Source organism: Glycine max, chromosome 17 (genome assembly GCF_000004515.6).
Source record: "Glycine max cultivar Williams 82 chromosome 17, Glycine_max_v4.0, whole genome shotgun sequence".
NCBI classification, from domain to species: Eukaryota; Viridiplantae; Streptophyta; class Magnoliopsida; order Fabales; family Fabaceae; genus Glycine; species Glycine max.
In genome coordinates, this window is record NC_038253.2 from 33,989,741 (window position 1) to 33,995,801 (window position 6,061).

Sequence of the window (6,061 nt, forward strand, 5' to 3'; positions counted from 1 at the left end):
GATAACTTTTACAATGTCTCATTATCTAGGATTTTTCAAAGGAAGTGTAAAAACACCCTATTACAGTACCCAACACACAAGAAACACTAAGAGGAACTCAAACTAACTAGGAGAAGGGCTTAGAAGTCAAGATTACCTCAGAGAAGTTATGAAATGGAGGATTGAGGGAATTTTCTTCAACGAATCCTTGAGGAGGATTCTGAGGATTCACCTCTGATTAAAGTGTTCCTCTTCGTGTGGGGGTTCGACGGCAAGCAACAGCGGCCACCGATGGTCATGGGTGATGGAAAATGAGGTGTTAGGGTTTGGGTGGCGTTTTGGAGAAGAGGAGAGTGAAAAATCAAGTTTTTCACGCTGAGGAACGTATTTATAATCTGCAAATCTCACTTAGCGAGCTCATCTCACTAAGTGGGAGTCCACTTTTCTCACTCAGCATGCAAATTCTTGCTCAGTGCAACTTCCTCTGCACTATGGCTCGCTTAGCGGGCCAATTCTCGCTCAGCGCAATTCCCTCTCAGGTTGGAATTGCGCTTAGCGCGCCCTTCGCGCTTAGCAAGACATCAAAAGTTGTTATTTTCAAAATCCTAATGCTCAAACTGTGGAGAAATGTCTTAGGAAGCTCCAGACAAAATTTGAAGATGATCCAACGGTTAACGAATCTGGGATCACGATTTTACTGGAATAGGTTTAGGTAAAATTTAAAATCTCATAATTTCAACTTAGCTCAACAAAACTCCACATAAATCAACATCCACATCAAGAAATTCACACATGACTAATTCAAGTCATACCTCCACTCATTCAAGTCAACCATATAGTCAAATAACACGATAAATACAATTAAACATCGATTTATAACTAGTAATATTTCAGGGTGTTACATGCATAAATAATCTGCATTTAAGCATGCCATAAGCATGAATCAGTTTAACAATAAATTAGGCAGATGGTTTGCCTGAAAGTATTATCCAAAGGATGAGATTTTAAATAGCAAGAGGCTCAATATCCAGAAGAGTTAACAAAAAATCTTATACAGCAAAACAACCACATAATACTAGCAATAAGCACATTGACCAGCATTTAACCAAATGGTAATGAAGAAAAATAGCTACCTTTAGTCTTAAATTTAACAGTGGTTTTTACCCATATAGATGTCAGAAAATAATTGCTAACCCCCCACCCCCATTTCATTTCTTATGTACATTATTGGAAGAATTCTTTTCAACCATGTCAGTACCTCTACCTAATTCTTAAATATTTTACAGAAGAGTAGTAGCCATGATAGTAGTAGCCATATAAGTTAAATAAATCAAATAATAAAATATACAAAAGAGTTCTTATATTTTATTATAAGTTGAGGGTAAAAATAAGAAATCATTTTGTATATTTTATTATTTGATTTATTTAACTTTTTTTCCTAATTTCCTGAAACTATGTTTATGAAATTAAGATATCAAACTCAGCTATGTCGAACATTTCCTTAAGCAATGCAGAATTTCTTCCCCGTGTCATGTATATATATTAACAAACAACATATGACTCAGATATCTTATGGGTAATGAAACCCCAATATTGACTTTAGTAATGACTAAAGACCTTAGTTTATTCAAGTCTTTCAATGAGCATGCGGGGTAGTGCAGTTGTATCAAAGCCATCATCAGTCTGTGTGTTTGACCAAGAATAATTATAGAGTTGATTATCCAGTAAAGTGGTTAAGAGGTTAAATGTTCCAAAATTGGGAATATCTTGACCCAAAATTGTGTGTTTGAAAATTTCCTAGAAATTAACAACAAAAAGGAATTCAAAATAGTAAACCTTGATAACAATTTGTAGAACCTACTAATACAATCTACAACTTGCAAGAAAAAATTGTTGTTATGCTCCCTTCTTAAGAATTATTTTTTATACTTGCACTTGATATACTTAAGAGTCTTGTTTTGACTATTTCCCTAAGGTTTTCTGCACATATTAATAGCTCAAGCTCAAATCAATTTCTGCTACATCATTAAATTAAAATTCTGGAATGGAATCAAGGAATCAAAATACCTTGGCTTTTGTTGGAGTACTATGCTTAACTGTAGTTGTGCTCCCAAAGCCAAACTTATTAGGCTTTCTATTTTATACAGGCTTCAATATTTGAAAAAAGCACACAAGTGTCTCATCAACAATCATCACAGCACCAACATTGTCAAACTCTCCACAATACTTAGGTACCGAGAAGATGTGTACAAGTTGCATGTTAACAAAGAATTCATATCCGTCTTCCACGACCTGTAACATGGAATATAATCAGCACATCATACATTTTTTATTCCTAGCCATTACAATCACATATTTAAAAGGAATATGAAACCTGATGGGCCCTACAAATCAAATCAAATCAAGATCATGCTTCTGAAGGAATTCCCTCACCCTATCAGCACCAAAAGTATAGGAAACTCTGCGTTCGTACTCTCCCCAACCCTGAATGTCATACTAGGATCAAATCATAGGAGGTCACATAGTAGACCAATTTCAGGAACTTCAATAGGACGCCGCAAACTCTTTATTTGATTTAGATTGTGTAACTCATGAGAGAGTCCACCATGCATACAACGCATGTTTTCATCAATTAGAGCTGCCACTGGCAAGCAGTTCAAATATTTTGTGAACACTTTCCAAAGCCTCACATTGTACCTTCGTTTACACTCATCATAAAATCCTTAGAAGCACATTGACTCAAGTGCAAGCATAAATTTATGACCCTGCAATAGGTTTATGTATCATAAAAATCACCATATCAATGTGCATCGTTGTAACATATTCATAAAATGGAGCTGCTTGCTGGTCTACAACTTAAGTTGTCTTAACTCTTATCAAGAAGTTTATGAATCCAATAGAATTTTGTGAATATAACTAGCAGCAATTAAGATAACATTTAACATACATGTAAAAAATATACATAAAATGCATATCATGTATATCATACTTGTTTTCTAGTTGAGGCTGCATGGGAAACATTCAGATCAACAATTTATTGATATGGCATGGGTAAAGCATACTCTGTAATAAATTATATACCAGCTTCCACTAAAAAAAATACCAACAGAAATGGCTTGTCAATCATAGTATATTAAGGTAAAAATATGTTACTATTTCTCGACCCATGGCTGAGAGCTCTGCAGGATTGGCGCCATCAATTCTCATGCACTATGAAAAAAAAGGAAATAAAAAGTTTAAAACAACATATATCAAGGTAGTAACATATTAGGCAATGATGCATAAAAATAGCAACATAAATAACTACTAGAAAGATGCATATCATAATATATGAAGATGAGAAATGCTAATGCTAGATTCATAATAGTTAAAATCTTCATTTGGTGAGAACTTAAACCAGACCCAATTCTAAGGAACCTGTTGCTAAGCCTACCTAATAGTAAACTTGTAAGTTGTTTGTAAACTGTAACCAAAATGGAAGTAGTAGAATATGGATACATAAGATTTAATTATTATTTCAGTCCTTTAATTTCAATCATATTTAATTCTAAATTATAACAATTACTATTATATTTAAAATTTAAATTAATTTGTTTAGTGTTTTGGGTTTCTTAAGATGATATAGGAGTCACTTATATGCAAAGGAGTCATAAAAGAAAAATGTTATATGCTCGTTGCTATAGTTTTTTATATGAAAAAAATATTAATAGATAATATTAATCTTGCTGGTATATAAAAGATGAACATATATATTAGTATATCAATGGAAAGGAGTGGGGGATTCACACATGCTATAACTAGTTAGAAATTACCAAATTCATGAAGCAACCCTTACTTGTTTCAACATTCCATCATCATCAATTTGTATCGAAACTACAAAATAGGTGATAAACTTAAAACTCTAATGCATTGAATCTCATATATTACTAATTATATTGTACTGTCAAATGGGGAAAATTATTTTGAACGAACATGGTAATGATTTAGAATTATAATGTATGAGGCAGTGAAATTACTGTCAAATGTTGTACACATACCTGGTCCTTTCTCACTACTATTTCCATTTTAACTTTGGCAATAAAATTTTCTTCAGAAAATTCAGAGCCTATGAAGAATACATTATTGTCTATTAGGCGTTGATGTTGAACAAAATTGTGCTAATTTGTAATGAAATTTATACTTACTATGTTCCAACAATTCTTTTTTGTTTTCAATTCTACTACTTCTGAATCCAATATTACTGCCATGCCAAAATCACTAATTTTTGGGTTCATTTCATTATCAAGTAATATGTTACTTGCCTTCAAATCGCCGTGAATCACTTTTAATCTTGAAAAATGATGGAGATAAATCAACCCATGAGTTATACCTTCAATGATGTTGAATCTTTTTTCCCAAACTATTTTTTCCCTTCTTTTAGAATCTGTTTCAGAGTAAGCATTACTTATCAAGCCACATAGCAAACAAAACATAAACCAAAGTAAGTATTAAAATAAATATTTACAAGATTTTCTTGCACATGAAGATCACATACCAAAGAGATGAAAGTCTAAAATTTTGTTGGGCAAGTACTCATAGATTAATATGTTTTCTTCATTTTGTATGCAGAGCCCCAAAAGCTTTACAAAATTAGTATGCTGCAATTTTGCTACAAGTTGAGCCTCGTTCTTAAACTCCACCAACCCTTGCCCCGATCTACTAGAAAGTATCTTTATTGCTATTTCTTGTCCATCAGGAAGTACCCCCTGAGAATGTACACTCATTAGCTTTCACAATATCTAGCATCTTCTTAATTTATATCCTGGATAAACTTTACCTTGTAAACTGGTCCAAAACCACCCTGTCCTAACTTGTTTGCAACTGAAAAGTTACCTATTGTAGCAACAATGATTGGAAAGCTAAATATCTGCATTTCATAATTGACCTTGCCACATTTTGTCTCTTTTTGTTTTATGATATACAATGCAAGCCATAGAACTTACTCCAATTTCTAATAGTAGTTCTTTCTGCTTCTTTTTTCTGTCAACTACTTGTCATACACAAAAAACAAAATATTTATAGCAAATCTTCAACAAAATCATCACAAGAACCCAATAAAAGATACCTTTTATTTTGCATTTTCTTCGGATGATGCAGCATAAGTAGCTGAATATAAGTACAACAAAAACTCTTGCTATCACAATAAGCTATGCCCACCTTCTGCTTTCTACATTCATGGTAAAAAGCTGAAATGTAAAAAAGGGGAAAAAGTGTGCAGGGCTTTAAAAAGAGTAAATCACCATTTTTCATTCCTAGAAGATCTTTTCTATAATAATATCACATTATTCCCATGCCAAGGGTCCCTCAATGATTCTTTATCATTCAAGTTCATCCTCACAAGTCATTCAAATGCACATTTGGTATTTTAAAATTTCACTTTGCACTTATATCAGTTGCTAACTTATCACACTCTCAAGTCTCATCCCTCATTTCCCCATCCTCTCTTTGTCATACACATCAAAGCTAGCCTTTCTCTTGGCAAAATTTGCCAAATTTATCCCTTATCCTGCTCTTGAAATTTGCACATCACTCTTGTCATCGTACACAAACATGTTAACAATAGAGATTTATTCGCATGTGGGTGCTGTTGTTGACACTTCACAGAAACAGGAAAAGACCATTTGCATAATTTTCTTGCAATAACAATAATAAAATATAATATTTACAAGTATCAAACAATCACTGTACAAAATAGAAGAGACAATCAAATCTCTTGACAAATTTATTTTATTCTTTTCTTATTTAAGCCTGGCTACCTCTGATTATGCACTCTAAATAAGGAAAAAAATCATAATCCATAAATTTTTCTTTCCTTCCATTTCTAGGTTTTCTTTTCCATAATACCAAATCAAATAATTATCAAAATGATAACATAATCAAATCAAATAATAATAACAATCAAGAATAGGCAGTTTCGCAAGAAAGTTCTAAATGTAAGTTAGGCAGAGCAAAATAAGAAGAAGAAGAAGAAGAAGAAGAAGAAGAAGAAGAAGAAGAAGAAGAAGAATATGACATGACATCATCTATCATGCAGCTATGAAAA

At 32.7% G+C, this 6,061-nt stretch overlaps 1 pseudogene; it reads right to left on the minus strand.

Annotated features, from left to right (window-relative positions):
* Nucleotides 1–2,118: 2,118 nt before the first annotated feature.
* On the minus strand, nucleotides 2,119–4,891 carry LOC100812096 (serine/threonine-protein phosphatase PP1-like; annotated as a pseudogene).
* Between the last annotated feature and the right edge of the window lie 1,170 nt (nucleotides 4,892–6,061).